Source organism: Bos javanicus, chromosome 26, assembly GCF_032452875.1.
Source record: "Bos javanicus breed banteng chromosome 26, ARS-OSU_banteng_1.0, whole genome shotgun sequence".
NCBI classification, from domain to species: domain Eukaryota; kingdom Metazoa; phylum Chordata; class Mammalia; order Artiodactyla; family Bovidae; genus Bos; species Bos javanicus.
Window position 1 is genome coordinate 48,171,346 of NC_083893.1, and position 18,806 is coordinate 48,190,151.

Below are 18,806 nucleotides of genomic sequence, written 5' to 3' on the forward strand. Positions count from 1 at the left end.
GAGAGGGTCCTGGGGATCTCCTGAGTGCAGCCTTGGCTGTTTGAAGCTCTCTTGTTGAAAATGCAATTTCTTCTGGAGGATTTCTTCCAACCTGTGATGCTCCGTTGAAAACTTTTGCCATTTTGAAAGGATTTCTTCACTATGAGGCAGCCGACAAAGGTCATATTACAAATATGTTTCTGGGATGATAACATTTTGATTAGATATGCAAGAATCTTCTAGCCTTCCCTGGGATGTCATATTCTAACATTTTTCATTATTTTAAGAGAATCATGTAAGTTGATACTATTCCGCAATAAGAACTTGAATTTTGTGGCTTATTTTCTTTGCTGTAATGTGCCAGCACCGTGGGCATCGTTGCAGGGAATAAATGACTCTTCCCCAATAAACCAAATGCCTAAAGAAGCCCCTGGAGGAGGCAGGGATGTCCATAAAAGTTGAAATAGATTTCATAATATGGTATTCAATTTAGTATAATAAGTAGAAATCAAAAATAATCCAATACCCCAAATGAAAATACCTCTGCTACTAATCAAAGGGAGGTTGATTTTATACCAGAACCATGGCATTCTCCAGGCAAGAATACTGGAGTTGGTAGCCGTTCCCTTCTCCAGGGGGTCATCCCAACTCGGGGATTGAACTTGGGTCTCCTGCATTGCAAGCAGATTCTTTACCATCTGAGCCACCAGGGAAGCCCAGATATGGTTTAATATGTGCCAAAGTAAATGTATTAAATTATCTATTTTCCTCATTAGTTACCTGAGGAGGAAACTTAGAAATCTCTCTATTTCTGTCTCTCTCTCAGCTTGAAAAATTAGCTCCTTAAAGATGACTACCAGAAAGCATTTATCCAAAGGCGATTTTGGCTCTGGAGTTTATCACAAAAAGGTCCGTGTGTGCACTTTCGTCGTTCTGCCTCGAAGATGCTCAGTGACAGAAAATATTTCAAAAATGGCACCAGTGAGTGGACGTCGTGAATTGTTCTCTGATGCTGGTGTTGCTGCGAAAAACAAAGCACTGACGCTCAGCATTAGAAGGCCAAGTGAGAAAGTGTTTAGGGTTTTGATAGATGACGTGGTGCGCGGAGGAAAAAGCGGGCGCTAGGAAGGAGATGGAAATGCCCAGAGGGTGGTAGAAACAGGCTCTGTGCTCCTGTTCCTCTGGGTTTGATGAAAAATTCTCACAAAGACAAGAGAGCAGGGAAAATGAAGAAAGATGAGCTGGCTCTCAATCCACAAAAGTGTTAAACACCCGTCATTTCAAAAAATGCGATGCTTCTCATTGATGTCCCAGAAATCAAGACAATCTAATAGATGCCACAAAATACATATTTACCAACATAAAACTTACAAGTCTCATTTTGGAAACAACTTTTGGGAATTTAGTTTAAATTCTTGTTTATTTTAATCCCTAAATTTTTAATAACATAGAAATGAAAATAATTGGCACATAATCTGAGGCAATTTAATGGTTATGCTTTCATAAAATGTTCCTGCATCCACATTTTATTTCATTCTTAAGCAAAATGTTCCTCAAGCAGTAAGTACAATTATTTGAATGTCTAATTCAAAAGATATGTTAATAATAAGATTTTTAAAAATTTTTAATTAGCACCCAAATGCCAGTTTTTCTAGATGTGTTCTCCCCGTCCCCAACCTGGGTCTATGGCTACACCCAGCCTTTTCAGGTGGTCCCTGGATTCGTGTCCAGTGACTGGAACTGTTGAACTATAGCTTCCTTTGAGCCAAACTCTGCCAACAGAGATTTCCACTTGTGTTTGATAAGGAACCAAAAATAACCTTTAAATAATTGAATTTCTCAGCTTGCTTTGGTGGCATGAGAATAAAGTAGCTGCCTCTCTCCCCAGGATGGCTCCAGAGGGGAGACCCTGGTGTTCACCCTGGCTTCCTGCGCTTCCTGGCCTGCTGTGCTCTCCAGGTCCCTCACCTGCACAAAGCCTCAGTCTCACTGTCTGTAACATGGAGACCCTAATACCTGACTCTCTGAAGGTCTGCAACTGAAAGTGTAGTGTGAGTGGGACTGCCCACCACAGTGCTCCCTGAACCGCACCACGGGCTTCAGTTCCTGACTTCCTCCGTCCAAGCCGGGGGACACAGTGACAGCCGTCCAAAGGGCTTTCATATCAGGCGTCGACTTTTCTGGTAAATACTTCAAGGGCCCGTTTCCGTCCCTCTCCTGACTCCAGGCCTGGTACTGGCAGGCTCTTCTGTATCTCCCCAGAAGATCCCTTCCTCTGGAGTGCCAGGGCTCTGTGAAATGTCAGCAGCAGCCTCCCCGCCCCCTGCTCCCTGGGCCCTGGCACATGATGCAAGCTTCTTTTTGCAGACATCAGATTGCAATGTGATTCTTCCTGCAACTAGACCTAACTGGTCTTACTGACTGTTGGATCTCTGGCCCAGACACATATATTGCTGGTGTTCAGTCACTAAGTTGTGTCACGTCAGGTGGCCAAAGTATTGGAGCTTCAGCATCGGTTCTTCCAATGAATATTCAGGGTGGATCTCCTATCATCTAGAGAGTCCATTAATCTAGGAGCCCAGTATACTTGAGAACTAGCCCATGGACTCCCTAGTGTGCTGTGTCATGCTAAGTCTCTTCAGTCTTGTCCAGCTTTTTGCAACACTATGGACTGTAGCCCACCAGGCTCCTCTGTCCGTGGGATTCTCCAAGTAAGAATACTGGAGTGGGTTGCCATTTCCTCCTCCAGGGGATCTTCCCAACCCAGGGATCAACCTCTGTCTCTTAAGTCTCCTGCGTGGATAGGCAGGTTCTTTACCACTGGCACCTCCCGAGAAGGCCCGGACTCCCTAGTATGGAGCAACAAAAAAACTGCAAGACTAATGATTCCGGAATCACCTTTAATGTCATGTTTACACTTCTTCCAATTTATTTTTATCATACAGGCACAGTAGATGGCAGAATGAATATTCAGTTACTATTTCCAGCTTGTTAATAATCAAGTTTCATGTTTCCAATCATTGACATTCTCAAGTGCTACAAATGAAAATCAAATTTGCAAGATGCAACACATTCAGGAAAGTCATATCTGCTTTTCCTGTCTCCGACCAAGAAAGACAAGTTTTTAATCAGGAGTCAACTCTGCAGTCTTTGGAGTTGGTTTAAACTAAGTCAGTGACTCTGATTCTTTTATTTGAAGAACAAATAGCAGGATAAAATTCCTAAGCCTTAGAAATACACCATCATAACTTGCCGCCAAAAGATTTTAAATTCCTCAGTTCAAAAATGCTAACAGAGCCCTTTCTCTGTTTCTTTCTCTCTTTCCCACTTCTTCCCTCCCCCCTCTCTCTCCTCTTTACTTTTTCCTCCTTTCCACCATCCTACATTCTTAAGAACTTGGAAAATTCTTAAGAATTTTAATCCTTGGAGGATCAATAACTCTGTGTAAGCTGTACCTCTGCCATTTCATATCTGAGTGGCTTTGGACAGGTAACTTGACCTCTGAAAGTCTCACTTTCTTCACTATACAATAAATGTAATGATGTTTGTCTCACAAACTTGTGAGTTCTTAAAAGGATAACACACGTAAGAACAGGTAGTGCAGCATCTGTAGGATGCTTGAGTCTTATAACAGCCAAGACTTGTGGTTACAAAAAACCAGAAACACAACTCAAACTTGCCTGTTCAAACAAAAGAATTCACTGTCACACAAAAAAGTCCAAGGGTGGCTACCTTCAGATCTGGCTGGATCCAGGGGTTCAACAGTGTGGTCTGGGACATTTTTCTTTATCTTGATAGGATTCCTTCCTAGCAAAGATGGTCAAGGCACATGGTCCCTTCTTGGTGCCCCAGCAGCGAATAACTGAACATCTATCTACCCAGGTAAGAATCTGAGCCGTCCAACAGGCAGTCTGCTGGGAGATTTGCCACATACAGTGGAGACAGTAGAGCTTGGAAGAGACAGCCAGCAATGTCCCCCCATGAAACCAAGTCAACACAGTTCCCATTCTGGTACTGCTTCTGCAAGCCAAAGACACAGTAAACCAGGATGTAAACAGTGCTAACACTCGCTGCTGTGTGGCCTTGGCAAAGTACTCAACTATTCTGTTTCCTCATGTACAAAACTGTGATCATGATAACTCTCTATACTATCTACCCTATATGGTTATCGTGAGGATTCAAAACGATGATGAGCATCAGAGACCCAGCCGAGGGACTGCTACCTAATAAGCCATTGATAATATTCAGCCATCATTATTGTATTAATTTCTATGAGTCTTATCTTTCTAGGGTTTGAATAATTTAATGAATCCAATAAAGTGCTAATGAAGATAATCCCTGAGATGAAGGCACCCCGTCATAGATGAATTTAGGCACCATCTGGCAATGCTTTGCTTGGCCTTGAGTGGTGGGGGTTCAACTCTAGGACAGCACCCTGGGCTGGTACCAAGTGGTCTCTGTCCGTGAGCCCCATGAAAAAGGTCCCCTTGTCCACAGACTTTGTAGAAGATGTCACTGCACAGAGTCAAGCCCATCTGGGCACTTACTTGATGGCAGAGAACACATCTACTCCCAAGGAGGAGAAGGGGCTGTAGGAAGCCCAGCAGCTCCCCTCTTGCCACCCCCACCACCCTACCCACCCACAGACAGTGATGGAGACTTGTGACAACTGAAGAGACAGCACGTGAGCTGATGTGCCAGGGCCGGCCATACGGTAGGTGGCCCATCCCCGTGAGCAGGCAGGGTACAAGCATGGTGGCTCCCTACCTCTTGGCAATCCTGCCCTCATCACATCAGTTCTCCTGACCACACAGGTTCATGCGTCCCTGGGATGGTACCTCATCCCCCCAGCTGCTGTGATTGGTCCAGTGTGTCATAGTTACCTGCGTTGGGCCAATCAGAGCCCTTCCCTGTGATTTTCTTTTTCGCCCCAGGGGAAGCTGGGAGAGGGAGTTTGTTTCATCTCTGAGGAAGCAGAGCTGAAAGGAGGTAGTGTTGAGGTCAAGGTAGAGATGAGGGTCATGCCTAGAGCTGAAGAGGAGAGGAGAGCTGGCCTCTCTGTTGCCCGGAAGCCCTCCTTTCTCCACTTCTCTGAGCTGGACTGGCTGACCTCCTCTTAAAAGCCCTTTATTTGCATGGCTTATTAAATGGCTTCCTAGTTGCATCAGAAAGATCTCTGAATATTGGTAGAGGCCCCTCCCTGGGGAGTGACCCTCTCCAGCTTCACAACTTTCCTCCCTTTCCCACCAGGAATGAGAACTCTGTCTCTTCCTGTCCAGTGGCCTCCTGGACCAAGGAGGGCTTCATCTCCAGGGGATGCTGGTGAGACAGATGGAGAGACCACTCCCAGGACCTCAGTCTCATCATTCCTGACTCCCCAGATTCAGCTGGGTCATCTCATGCTAACAGATAAAGGGACAGCTGGGCAGAGAGCCCCCTGCACCACCCTCACCACCAATTTTGCCTCTCATATGGTTATTACTCTTACCATTTTCGCCTGGTGTTACTTTATATCAATGGGCTTCTCTGGTGGCTCTGATGGTAAAGAATCTGCCTGCAATGCCAGAGACCTGGGTTTGATCCCTGGGTTGGAAAGACCCCCTGGAGGAGGACATGGCAATCAACTCCAGTATTCTTGCCTGGAGAATCCCCACAGACAGAGGTGCCTGGCAGGCTACAGTCCATGGGGTCGCAAAGAGTTGGACACAACTGAGCGACGAAGTACAGCACTTTAAATCAATAGCTCAGGGCACGGGAGATAGATTGAAGACGTTCCCCTTGAGGGAAGACACCACTTTTCCTTCTTCAGATTAATATTTTGGAGGCTGAGACAGAACGCTTGTATGGCTGGTTTTCCTGTCTGCATTCTCCTTTGCAGTTTTCCAGGAAGACGAGAACAAGGACAAGTCACCATCTCAGCATTTAATCCCCATGTCTCTGGCTTTAATTTCCAAGTCACAAAAACCCAGGCACGTCCGGCTCATCCCAGAAGGGCAGAGGCGGGGGGAGACCTGCCTCCTCCTGGCGGCCCAGGTGCATACTCCCCAGCACTTCACACCACTTAAAAGATTCTGCCCAAACTGCCAACAATGTGTTACCAACAGAGCCCTACCCGAAAATGGATCAAAAACACTTTGTAATGAGTGAAGGAGCTGCTTTCAAAAGGGCCAGCATCTAACAAAATCCTGGGTCCTGAGTGACCCACACTCGATGGCCGACTCAGGGTGGGAAAACTCCCCCCAGTGTTCACATTGGCAGAAGTGGTTCTTTAAGCAACTTATGCAAATGTATTCTTCCTGAATACAAGTCAGGAAGAGCTGACTTGTATTCACTCATTTACATACATATTTAATTACCTAAAGTCACCACATTTTGGAAGGAAGGGTATGTAAGATTCAGATGTTCTCTGTCCAACAATTATTGGACAACTGGATCCAAAGTCTGCAAAAAACAGCGGTCCTTCACCTGTGTGTGTTGCGGGGGTGCAGGGTGGGGGGGCGGGGGGAACAATGAAAATGTTGCCCCTAACTGTCTTCCAGGCCTTTCCTTACATCAAGCCTTCAACCCCAGCAGGGATCCTGGCTGTTCATCAGGTCTGCTCCATGTGGGGCCACCCACTGCTCAGGGCTGGGCATGCAGGGGATCTTTGGTGCAGGGAGGGGCCTTGTGGTGCTGCCCCGCCGCCCCAGCCACAAACCCCATGTCCTCATCTGTCTGCATCACTCAGCTGTGCACATGTGGGGGTCATCCCATTAGACGCAGTGTCTCCAGCCCTGCAGCAAGCAGGCCAGCTGACACAGGTCTCAGGAGGAGTCTTGAATGGAGGCCTCTTGCTGCCTCTGGAAGAGCCCTCCGGAACCCAAGGTGAGCCTGAAACAGTTCCAGCTGTCAACAGAAGCACCCAGGGGCCCCTGGGCAGAAGGACTTTTCGTCTCTTTGTAGGAATGCAAGAGCTGAGTGTGTGGCACCTTCCAGGTAAGGCTGCACCTGCCTTCCTCCACCTGCTCCCCTCCCCGCTGCCGAAGGATGGATCCCAAGCCCCCTTCCCCTCTTAGAAGACTTCCTGTGCTACAGCCACATCACACTGGCTCCAGCTGTGCTGAGCACTGGTGCAGAGCAGAGTGTAATCAGAGACAACCAGAGCCCACCCCCGGGTCCTGAGGGTCTCCTTTTCCCCCCTCCAGAACACCCCATGCTCCTGTCCTCTCAGGCTGGTTGACCACATCACCCAGGTCCAGCATGCTGACTCCGGCCAGCTTTTGGCTCCGACCTTTATAGAACACTGGGACTGAGAAAATCAATTGTGTTAATAGGCGACTCTCCACTGGAGATGCGGTCCTAAAGAAAACCGTATGTAAAACAAAGTGGCGAGTGGTGAGCTCTGTAATGCTTCTTTTGTTCCAAGACTTTCACACGTTTGTCCAGAGTTCAGGGCTTTCAAACCACACAAGGTTTTAAGTGATCGTTATAAAATCCCTTCTTTTCCCAAAGGCAGGGTAGTAAGGATTAAGTTTGACTACTGAAGACAGCTTTGTTGTAAATGGTCTCTAATGTCACAAAGCAGCTTGGAAAGAGAGGCTTATTAAACAAATTTCTTGGGTTGCAAATCATTGGAAGCAATCACATGTCGTGTTCATTTGTTTAACCCAGTATCCATTTGTATGTTTAAAGAAATGATGCTAATGAACACTGTTTCCAGTGCCCACAAGAAAGCTGGCTTATGGTAAAGGACATCCAGGGAGGTCTGTGAAGAAATCAGAGAGAAGGTGAGCGAAGGCTTCTGGGGTTTTCCACCTCTTTTGTAAAAAGTCATTCATGGGAACCCGTGTCCAGAGAAGAATGGGTACGATTTATTGATCTGAGGATGGCAAAGCCCAAAGGAACCTCACCGAGCTGTGCAACGCTGTCATCCTACAGCGAGATGAGGTGGCCTGCATAGTGAGACGGCATCGTGCATCTCCTGAACCCCGTGAACCTCACACAGTAGGCTAGCTCCATGATTGGGAGCCATCCTTGTGGATGAGGATCGGGTGTGATGAGACAAGGGCATGAGGCGGAGGGGAGCTTTTGAAAAGAACGATTTGAGTCTTTGAAAATCATCACCAAGAAGGAAAGAACTTCCCAGTAAGTACAGGGAATGCAGACTGTAGTTCTGCTCAGGGGAGAGTCCCGTTCTGGACAGAGTCTTAGTCTCTGGCAGGACCAGTCCTTGGTGCTGGCCTTTCCTGTGTCCTCCCTTGGCTTCTGCCCCTGGAGTCCTCCCCGTGGAGGCGGCTGGAGCATCTCTCAGCCTCCCCAGGAGGCGGTCCTGCTGAGCATAGCCAGGTGCCCGCTGGCCCCTGGATGCTGCCCTCCCGTCACTCTTTCTCACCTGACTTCCCCAAGGCCACATAATCCACATAAACAGGCACCAAGATGGTCTCTCTTTCCTGGGGTGGGAATCAGAAATGCTGATAATGGCTTAGGAATTCATGCTAAAATACTACTCAGATAAAAAGAAAAGTAAGATACATGTATGAACTGTCCAACTGCCTCACAATACACTTGTTAGGATGTTGGTAAGCATCTTGATCCAGCTTTTGTGTTATTTTCCCTCTTCAGTTCTGTTGGGATCCCAGTTCTGATTGGGTCCTGGTAGGTACAGATTATAGGAAGACTGGTGTATTCTTGTCCCTGATGTTTATTAGCCCTATGTGCAGAGAATTATTACAAAGATCCTCTAAGTCATGTCCGACTCTTGCCACCCCATGGACTGTAACCCATCAGGCTCCTCTTCTTCTGTCCATGGGATTTTTCCAGGCAAGTATACTGGAGTGGGTTGCCATTTCCTCCTCCAGGGGATCTTCCCGACCCAGGGATCGAGCCCAGATTTCCTGCATGTCAGGTGGAGTCTTTACCAGAGAAGCCCCAGAGATGGTGACTTCGAGGATTAGAGAAGCTGAAAAAACGTTCTAAAATTTCACAGTGAGCTAACAGAAAAAAACCAGAACAAACAGCAAACGTGCTTCGCTTTGCCGGTCCTTCCTACCCCGCAGGAGCTGAGACAGCGCCCAGGGGGCACAGGCAGGAAGGCGCTGCGGCCCAGCTCTTGCCGGGTAGGAAGGACCAGCAAAGCGATAGCGAGGCCCCAGCAGGGAGGATGAAACCGGCCTGGCAGCCAGCATGAACCTGGCCAGGCGGCGCCATCCGGCCAGCGAGCCTGCGCAGAGGGAGATGTCGGCCCGGACGCCGCCGCCGCACTGCGCATGCTCCCACCTGGCATGGCGCGCGCCGGCGGGGAGGCAGGGCCCACCCTCGGCCCCGCCCCCGCCCGCAGGGGTCCCGCCCCCGCCGCCGCGCGCGTCCCGTCCGGCGGCCCGGGGGCCCAGGCCTCACCCCCGCCCTGGGCCCCGCCCCCAGCCTCGGCCTGGTCCCGCCCCTCCGCGTCTTCGCCGCGCTTCCGCCGAATCCCGGCTCGCGCGGGCCCCGAACACACTGCCAGGTCCCGCCCCCAGGCCTAGGCCCCGCCCCCGCCCCGCGCCCGTCCCCCGGGCTTCCTGGGCTCCATCGGCGCTGCGTGGTCCTGCGCTCTGAGCTCCTTGCGGTTGGCGGCTTAGGCAGCGCGGTGAGTTGTCTGGGTCACCTCCCGCCAAAGTTCGGGGCTCTCCCCGGGGGGAGCAGGCGTCTGCAGCCCGTCGGGCAGTCCAGCCCCCAGTGGTCCTCCGGGCACTCCCCCCGCCCCCCTTGCCATGGTGGTGGGGCCCACTCGGACCCCCAGCCGCCCCTAGCTGGCCCCAGGAGCGACCAGGGGTTCCCAGCCTTCTCCCAGCCTGGGGTTCTTCTTCCAAGTACAATGACAGTGGCCTGGCCTGGGAGTTGTGCTGCTCCTGCCAAACCTCTAGTTGGTCAACACCTGCAAAGCCCTCCTGCTCTGCACTGGTCCCCAGTCTTCTGTTCCCAGGAAGCTTCCAGGAACCCCTTCTCTGGCCCTTCTTGCAGGAGGCCCTTAGCAAACCGCCCGTGCAGAGGCCTCATGTCCTGTTCTTGGTGTGAGAGGAGGGCCCGCCTCTGTATACACTGTGCACTCATTGCGTCTGTAAACACTAACACGTGGAGTGACCGAGTGGAAGTTTAAGAGCCACATACACTGGGCACGGTAATTCCCAAGGACACGATAAACACAGCAGAGCAGTTCTCAACTGTATTCCTCACTCCCTGGGCTCATGATGAATCTAAGCGTGGTGTTTCTCTCTGTGTCTCAGCTCCTGGCTGACTTTGTTCCGGAAGCACGTTTTGTATACATGAGCACAGCTTTGGCTTGATTGCATGGATGGTCACCAGGCAGAGGGAGACTCCTTTGTCCAGAGAAGGGTCACTGCTGCTATTTGCGGAAGAACATGGAGGTGTTGAACATAAAGAGCTAAGAGTTAGACTGGCCTCGAACTCTGCGCCCGCACTCTGAGTATCTCAGCCAAGGTGCTCCTCTTCCTCTCCCAGCCCAGGGCGTGATGGTGGAAGGGGGGGGCTGAGTTGCTCTCATGAGTCCCCCAATGCAGAAAACACTCAGGGAGGTAGAGAAGACCTCACAAAGCTTAGCACGCCCTGGGGCCATCGTCTTTAGGAAAAGGATGTCAGAGCTGCTGCCTCCCACCCCCGGCTGGTGGTTGATAACCTTTTAACTCAATGCTTGTCCCAGGAGGCAGTGACGCCAGGTCCATACTTGCTGAGGTCCAGAGCCCGTGAGCAGAGCTGGCCTGGCTCTGGGAGGCGTTTCATTTCTCCTTGGATTCTTGGTTTGCGTTAGGATTTGAGTTGGAGAGTCGAGTCTCTTACAGTCTGGGGGCAGGGTGAAGCAGGCCTCAAGGGCAGAGCTCTATGAAGGTACTTTTCTCAGTGAGCATTCTTGCCATTAAAGCAAATCTGTATCACACAAAGTAGACCTAACTAGTGTTATCAGATGCTGCTTAAAAAAGGCCTCACTGTCAGAGATCCAGGTTTAAAGAAATAAAAACCCTGGGTGTGGACAGTGGTTAACATCTTACTCGTGCTCAGCTGTGAAGGTTCTTAAACCTTTCTTTTCCTGTCTGTTTTGGTCTTGCTTGAGTACCAGTGGAGCCTCACCTGGGCCTCATCTTCAGCTTAGGCCTGCGCTTCCACGGTTTCCCTTACGGGTGTCTCACGCAGGGCCCCTCCGTCCTTCCTGTGGGGAGGCGGGGAAGGCAGGCTTGAGCCAGCGTTCCTGTGGACTTCCTCCTCCAGGCCTCTCCTCCTGCTTTTTCAGGAACACCAAACAGTTTACTGTTCTCAGTATTTTTTAATAAACTTCCAAATTGTCTTTATTCTTATTTTGCAGAGGACAAACATTTAGAGGCCAGTGATTCAAACCAAGACTGTTGTTCTTTCAACTCCCCTTTTGGGCGGCATCAATGCCGTTTTCAGCTTATATTCTCCTTTGTAGGAAAAGCAGGAAGCGAAGCAGTGATTTCTGAATTCTCTTTGCCAGTAAATCCTCTCCCTGGGCTTCCCTGATAGTTCAGTTGGTGAAGAATCTGCCTGCAGTGCAGGAGACCCTGGTTTGATTCCTGGGTCGGGAAGATCCCCTAGAGAAGGGAAAGGCTACCCACTGCAGTATTCTGGCCTGGAGAATTCCATGGACTGTGCAGTCCATGGGGTCGCAGAGAGTTGGGCACAACTGGGCGACTCTCACTCTCGCTCAGTCTGCCAGTAGTGATCTGTCAGCGTTATTGCCAGCTTTGTTTTCACTCTCACCCCACCTGCCTTCCTGGCCCCAGTGTGAGGTTCCTCTTTTCTGGCCACTTTCCCTGAGGCTTCTGACACCCTGAGGGGCCTCTGGGTGCTTGAGGCTTGTGTCTGGGGCTCCTTTGGCTCCTGTCACAGTCCCCTCTGACCCCGTTTCCTGCGTAGTTTCTGATACAACTGTTTGCTGAACGAGCTTGGGTCTTACCACAGATTATCACTTAAATGAAACCTGAAGATTTAAAAATCAGAGACATAGAAACATATAATATTGGGTTGGCCAAAAAAATGTTCAAATGAACTTTTTGGCCAACCCAGTGTTACCATTGGAGGAAAGTGAGCTTTTCATATATACTCATGGTAAATGAACCAAGCCAGTGCCCATGCTTGGTCTGAAAGTGTTCGTAGTTTGTTTGGGTGAGGGAACGAGGTGTGAGCTATGCGGGGTGGCTAGTTTTCACTTCTTTGACATCAGTTTTCCCATTCCGTTAGCTCTGGAGGCCTGACTTGGGTATGCTGTTGTTTAGTCACTAAGTCGTGTCTGACTCTTTGCAACCGCATGGACCGTAGCCCGCCAGCCTCCTCTGTCCATGGGATTTCCCAGGCAAGAATAATAGAGTGGGTGGCCATTTCCTTCTCCAGGGATCTTCCCAATCCGGGGATCAAACCTGCATCTCCTGCACTGGCAGGTGGATTCTTTACCACTGAGCTGCCAGGGAAGCCCTGTATCCGGCTTGGTAGATGAATGTTTGACATCCACTGTTCGAGACAAAGCACTGCAAGGCATGTGTTCTGCGGCATCTGGGGAACTGCTGCTTATCTGCTGGTCAGTGGAAAGAAATAGTCTAGTTTTCTTTTCAGTTTTCTTAACAAGTGTTGTTCAGTCACAAAGTCATATCCAGTTCTTTGCAAGCCCATGGGCTGCAGCACTTAAACTTACTGTACAGGAGGTTGTAAGGTTTGGCGAAGCCACAAGAGTATATGGGATCCAGTGAATGTCTTACTCCTTTATATCACTGTTAAAATAGGCGGGTTGTAAGGTTTGGCGAAAGCCACAAGAATATATGGGGTCCAGTGAATGTCTTACTCCTTTATATCACTGTTAAAATGAATTGCTTAAGGAAAGGAATGAAGCATCTTTGTGACATTTTGTAACCTTTGAAGGAACCAGAGTGGTTTTGGCAGACGTGGCTCACGTATAAGTGGGTCACAGACAGTGTCATGTCAAAGTGCTCAGAATCCTTGGCAGTTCAGCCAGTCTGTGGCTGCCACCCTCATGATATCTGCTCCAGCTGAACATCTAAACACATAGGCTGCCCCAGGGGCCACTGACACAGCAGTGACATCCTTGTGTATGTGTGTGCTAAGTCGCTTCAGTCATGTCTGACTCTTTGCAACCCCATAGACTGGAGCCTGCCAGGTTCCTCTGACCGTGGGATTCTCCAGGCAAGAATACTGGAGCGGGTTGCCATTTCCTGCTCCAGGGGATCTTCCCAATCCAGGGATTGAACCTGTGTCTCTTATGTCTCCTGCATCGTCAGGCGGGTTCTTTTCTACTTGGGCCGCCTAGAAAGCCTGTGACATCCTTGGCCACGTGCTAAATGCGGACACTCGTTTCTGATACTACAAGTTGTTTTCAGTTAGATTGAAGGCCTAGCAGAGGAGTGGGGGGTCTCCAGGCTTCACGTCCCCCTTGTATACCCCGTCTCCCCAACCTGGAGTCAGCTCTTGTGGCCTGTGACACAGCTGTGATAAAACCAGTTAAAAATTCTGCAGAAACATTTTCTTAGTGCTGTTAAACGTATTGTCACGTGTGTATGTGTGTGGCCGTGAAACGAATTGTGAGAGAGCAGTAAATGCCTAGCATGCTTGCTCTCCTACGTGGAAAATTCTCTTGTTAGAATAATTTCCTACCTGGAACACTTGTGAAGTCAGCAGAGTATCAGCCAGGCTCTGTTGCCCATTCCCAGAAGTCTAGGGGTGAAACTGAACGCGCCGTCCACCGATGGCACGACTCATAAAAGCCAGCACTTGTTAAATCTATTTGTTTTTATTATAGACATCGATCTGCCAGTCGCAATAATGCATTTATGGACATTTTTCTGCAAGCACAGCGCTGGTGGCAGTTTTTACTGACAAATTGAGTCATATGGATAGTAGTTTAGAAAACTCTTACCTTATTGACGGATCGGGCAATTCCAGCTCTGGATGTTCAGAGGTTTTAGCTGGGTGGGAAAGGGAACTGAATTTCCCTTTCCCTTTAATTAAAGTAAATTAATTACTTTAATTAAAAAAACAAACTGGTAGTTATTTCTCATTTGTTTTTTAAACTCTGAGCTACAGGTTACCCCCCAGAGCATAGGATTGTAAGGGGCTGAGGGTGTCCCCTTCACATCCCGCCCTCTTGTTGGTGTCAGAAGTAAGAGCCACCCCCTGAAACGTGGGCTTCATTGCTCCTCTTGAAGTGAGACACTCGTGAGCTGTAGCAGAGCATTTCTCAGAGGTGGTCTGAGCCTGCTGGTCTCAGAATTACCGAGGGTGCTGGTTAACAAGGAGATTATTGGGTCAGAACCCAGAAGGCTGTCTTTGCAAGCTCGCCAGGGGCCCTAGTGTTTGAGCATCTCCCGGGCAGTCTTTGGGGTCTCCACCACCCCCCTGAGCATGGTGGAAAAGAGCTCTCTGGCCCACACACCCCGGCCGGCATCACTGTTCTGAGTCGCCCACGCCTGTGGGTCTGTCTGTGGTTTGTAAGTCCTCAGAGACGTGTGACTCTCTTCGAATTGCAAACCCGACACGTTATCCTAGCTTTATAGTGTTCGGTCTTATGGTTATGACAGAAGATGCAAATGTTAACCAAAACTTTGGCATTAGTTTTACAAACAAATGCTAAGCAGGGACAGCCGTGTTGTATTTCACGCCCATCTTTCCTTCTGAATGGCTGGCCTGTCTTTTTCACCCTCTGGGTACAAGCATTTTTATGGTCTTGGGTCAGGGTTAACTTTCATATGTACAACCGAATACATTTTTGGGGAACTGAACTGAATTTTTACTGATGAAGTGCTGGAGTTGTGGGTGGGAGAACCACGGAAGGGGTTCCGGTGATGCCGTGTCCTGGCTGCGTGGCTTTGGGCAGCTGCTCACCCCCAGCTGCCTCCTCTTCTACAGGATGGCCGTGATCACAGGGACTTGGTCCCCCTGGACGAGTGTAAGCACGGGAAGTCATGGATGGCTGTTTGTGAAGCATGAAGCACAACCTGGATAGAAATTTTAATTTGGAACCGTAGACTCATAGACCGATGAGACTAATTGTAAAAAGGGCGAGGAACCAACCAGAATCCTTGTTTCCCTCCAGTCTAGTGAGCATCCTGCTTTTCAGTTCAGTTGCTCAGTTGTGTCCGACTCTTTGTGACCCCATGGACTGCAGCACGCCAGGCCTCTTTGTCCATCACCAACTCCTGGAGCTTGCTCAAACTCATGTCCATTGAGTCGGTGATGCCATCCAACCATCTCATCCTCTGTCGTCCCCTTTTCCTCCCACCTTCTATATTTCCCAGCATCAGGGCCTTTTACTTTGAGTCCAATCAGGATCCTTGTTTTCCCCTCTTCCAATCAGTATTCTTGTCTGTATACCCCACCCCAACCAGTCGGCATCCTAGTTTTACACATTTACACTACCCAAGCCCTCACTTGGGGTGTTACACGCAGGGTTAAGGTTGTAGCCACTGGGAACAAGACTGAGTCAGTTTGGACCTGGTTCTATTAGTTACTATCTGTGACCTGAGTGAGGTCACTTAATCTCTTCTAAGCCTTGGTTTCTCCAAAACCCAAGAGAACGGCAGTGTCATTCTTAGGGCTGTTGTGGGGTTTGGGGAGAGAATTCCATCTGGGGGAACCAGCCCAGGCCTGGCCCGTGGAGAACACTGAATGGTAACTGTGGCTGCTATTTGTTAGCTCAGTTGCAAAACTGTCCCTGGTGGAGGCAGGACTGGGGATGGGGTCTCGGTTGGGCTCCCCCTCTACTGTGTCTGTGAACCCGCATGTCTATGGCTCCGTTGGGTCTGGAGGGTCATGAAGCCTGGTCCTGATTTGCCAAGTCTCTAAAACCCCTTTCGTCTCTAAGGAGGTGGTCTGCCCAGATGCCTGTTGGCAGTTTTGCAGTGGATGATTTGGGAGCCCCCGAGGTGGCTGGCCTCAAGGTGCTTCCGCTCCGTGGCAGAGCTCTGAGTGTGCAGGGGTGCTTTGCCGGCAGCCAGCTTGTGCTCTGTGGGCCCGGAGCAGGCAGGGGGGCCTAGGGAGCGCGCTCCTAGTGGGCACCACCCGGCTCCAATGGCCCCAAGCCACTGTCTTCAGGAGGCTCGACCTTAACCACCTGTTAAATTGAAAGAACTTCCTGGAGGACCAGACACAGACTCCGACTCTACGGCCACAGCCGGGAACCAGCAGCGACACCAGCATATGACAGTGTCTTCCTCTGTGGACTCCCCTGGGGGCTCAGACGGTGAAGCGTCTGCCTGCAGTGTGGGAGACCCGGGTTCAGCCCCCAGGTCTGGAAGATCCCCTGGTGAAGGGAATGGCAACCCACCCCAGTATTCTCACCTGGAAAATCTCATGGACGGAGGAGCTGGGAGGCTATAGTCCGTGGGGTTACAAAGAGTTGGACACAACTGAGTGACTTCACTTTCACTTTCCCGCGTGAAGGGTAACGAGGTCCGGTCGGTGAGCTTTGTCAGAATTTGATCTGCAGTGAGTTTTGTGTGCATGGGGAAATGGGCCTTATTTTTGGATCTCTTAACTCTCATGTTGGGTTCAGCCTGATAGAGTAGCATTCCAGAAGGTTCTGGCCAGTGCAATGGTGATACCCTCATACATTTTTTGAAGGCCTGCTGGGAACTTCACCCAGTCGGTCCCAGGGAATTCTCGAGGTCACTGCTGAGGGGGACACTCGGGGTCTTTGTCTTGCCTGTGAGTGTCTGGCCTGAACAGGGCCCTGGGGTAGGAGTGATCAGCCCAGGTTTATTTGTAACTATGCAGCGTTTCCCATTCACCTTGCAAGCCGCCTTTGCAGCCATGAAACGGGTGCTGTCAAAAGTCCTCTTTGGGGTCAGAACATGGTGTAAAGATACATGCCTGTATTTCAGGAGGTGCTGTCACCTGGAGTCTGTTGGGCTAGTGCTTTGGGGTCCATCTGGGGGCATTTCTAGTGGGGAGTGTGGGGTGATGGGGGGACAGCTGGGGGAGAGGCCCAAGTTAAGGATCCCCTTTGTTAAAGAGAAGAGCCAGCGTTTGGTGTGTATGTGTTTTATTCCCATAAGACAGTCCGGTGGGAAGTGGGGGCAAGCTGGCTGTGGAGGGGAGTCGGCCCTGTCTGTCGGGCCTGGCATTTGGGTGCTGAAGCTGGGAGATTGCCTTACTGTACCTGTTTGTTCAGCCAGAAATGTCAGCGGGGAGGAGTGAGGCTCGTTAACAGGCCTCTCCATCCCCAGCCTGTGCTCCGTGGGGTTACCTGTGCTTTCCTGCAGGTAGTCACAGAATCTGTACAGTGAAACTGTCAAGACTGGGGTGTGCAGTCACATCAGAATGTAGATTACCAATAAGGTGTGTGCTCAGCCTCTTCAGATGCAGGTCATGGACTGTGGGACTGGCCGAGTGGCCGGGGAGCCCACGCTGGAGGATGAGAGGCAGCGGCCAGGGAGGGAGGCCCGGGTGGTCCTGGTGATCCCAGTGGGTGTGGTCGGGGGAGGCAGGGTAGGGGAAAACAGGTGCTGCCTGGCGACATGCCCACAGCCAGACTCCGCCCGAGGTTGCCGGGTGCCGTCCTTGTCACCGGGCTCTGGCATGCTGGAGGGGCAGTGCTGGGGGACAGGGACGCAGAGGAGCTGGCGTCCTGGAAGTGAACAGCCACCCTTGCTTGTGAGGCTTTCCACGCTCAAGTGGAAGTTCCTTGAATAAAGGGCGAGGCACAGAAATGATGTATGCCCAAAAGTTAGTGAATTTAGCCAGCTATCCTGGGAAAGCCCATGTGTGCTGTTCTTTATTGTGCAGAAGAATCTGTTTCTGTCACCACTGTGTTATCATCAGATTAAGCTGTCGAGTCAGATGGATGGTGAGTCGAGGCGGCCGCTGGCTGATTGCTGGACCCGCACCAACCATCCGTCTCCGGGCCGCCCTGGGGGCAGGAGCTGCTGGGGAGGAGGGCAGCGGCGGGCGGGGGGTCACCAGAGGGTGGCTGCGCCCGGCAGGGGGCTGTTGAAATTTGTTGCAAGAACGGTTACTTAGAACCAAATGCAGGTTCTAAAATGAAATATTCCTGAAATGCAGCATTATCCACCTCTCTGATTACTGGTGTGGTCGCCTTCTGCCCCCAGAAGGACAGGCTCCGGAGAGCCACGCGTTCTGTCCGTCCTGGGCAGCCACCAGTTTAATGGGACGCGGGACTTTTCCGGGCTGACACTGGGGACCCCGGGCAGGCTGAGTGGTTGATAGCCCTGGACACGCTCAGTCCTGGTTGGGGGTGACATGCTCGCTGGCTCCCCACCACCAGCTTGAACCCACGTGGGCCCTGAGTCACAATCAGGAGTTCAGTTTCCCTAAACTAAAAGTACGGGCTTTAAAGACTTCCTCTTAGGTGTTCCTAACCTGTTCATTTTTGCCTTGAGTGTGATGAGAACGTGTCCTGGACCCACTGTTCTGTCCTGGACTGAGAACCTGCTGCTGTCCAGGGGTATCCTCTGGACCATTCGTCAGGCCAGAAGAGCCCCTAAGGCCACAGTTCTGATTTCCTCGTGGTGTTCTCTCCAGAGGCCGTCTCTGGGCCCAAGGCACTTTAACACATGGCTGTGGACAGTCCAGGCAGGGTGGATTCTGGAGAAGGTTACTGAGATCCTCTTTTGCGTCGGCTGGAAGTCATGTTTCTGGTGGTTTCAGATGTGGAGGCAGCTGTTTGACGTGCCTCACTCCTGCCCTGGTGTTCGTGTGGCAGAGCCTACTTCTTAGAGAAGCTCAGAGGCCTGGCGGTGTGGGTGTCTGCTCCATTCTGCCCAGTGCACGGCTCAGCACAGAGGGGCCCTGGCACTGGGCTGCCCGGGGCTGAG

General features: G+C 50.6%; 1 protein-coding gene across 2 annotated transcripts in view; it reads left to right on the top strand.

Annotated features, from left to right (window-relative positions):
* The first annotated feature begins 9,473 nt into the window (after nucleotides 1–9,473).
* The window catches only part of MGMT (O-6-methylguanine-DNA methyltransferase), a 277,279-nt gene continuing 267,946 nt past the window's right edge, over nucleotides 9,474–18,806 (top strand). The window contains exon 1 of one of the 2 annotated variants that reach the window (XM_061403853.1): nucleotides 9,474–9,583. The gene's annotated coding sequence lies outside the window, so the exon portion shown is untranslated. The remainder of the gene's footprint in view (nucleotides 9,584–18,806) is intronic. The other variant, XM_061403852.1, reaches the window with a different exon arrangement.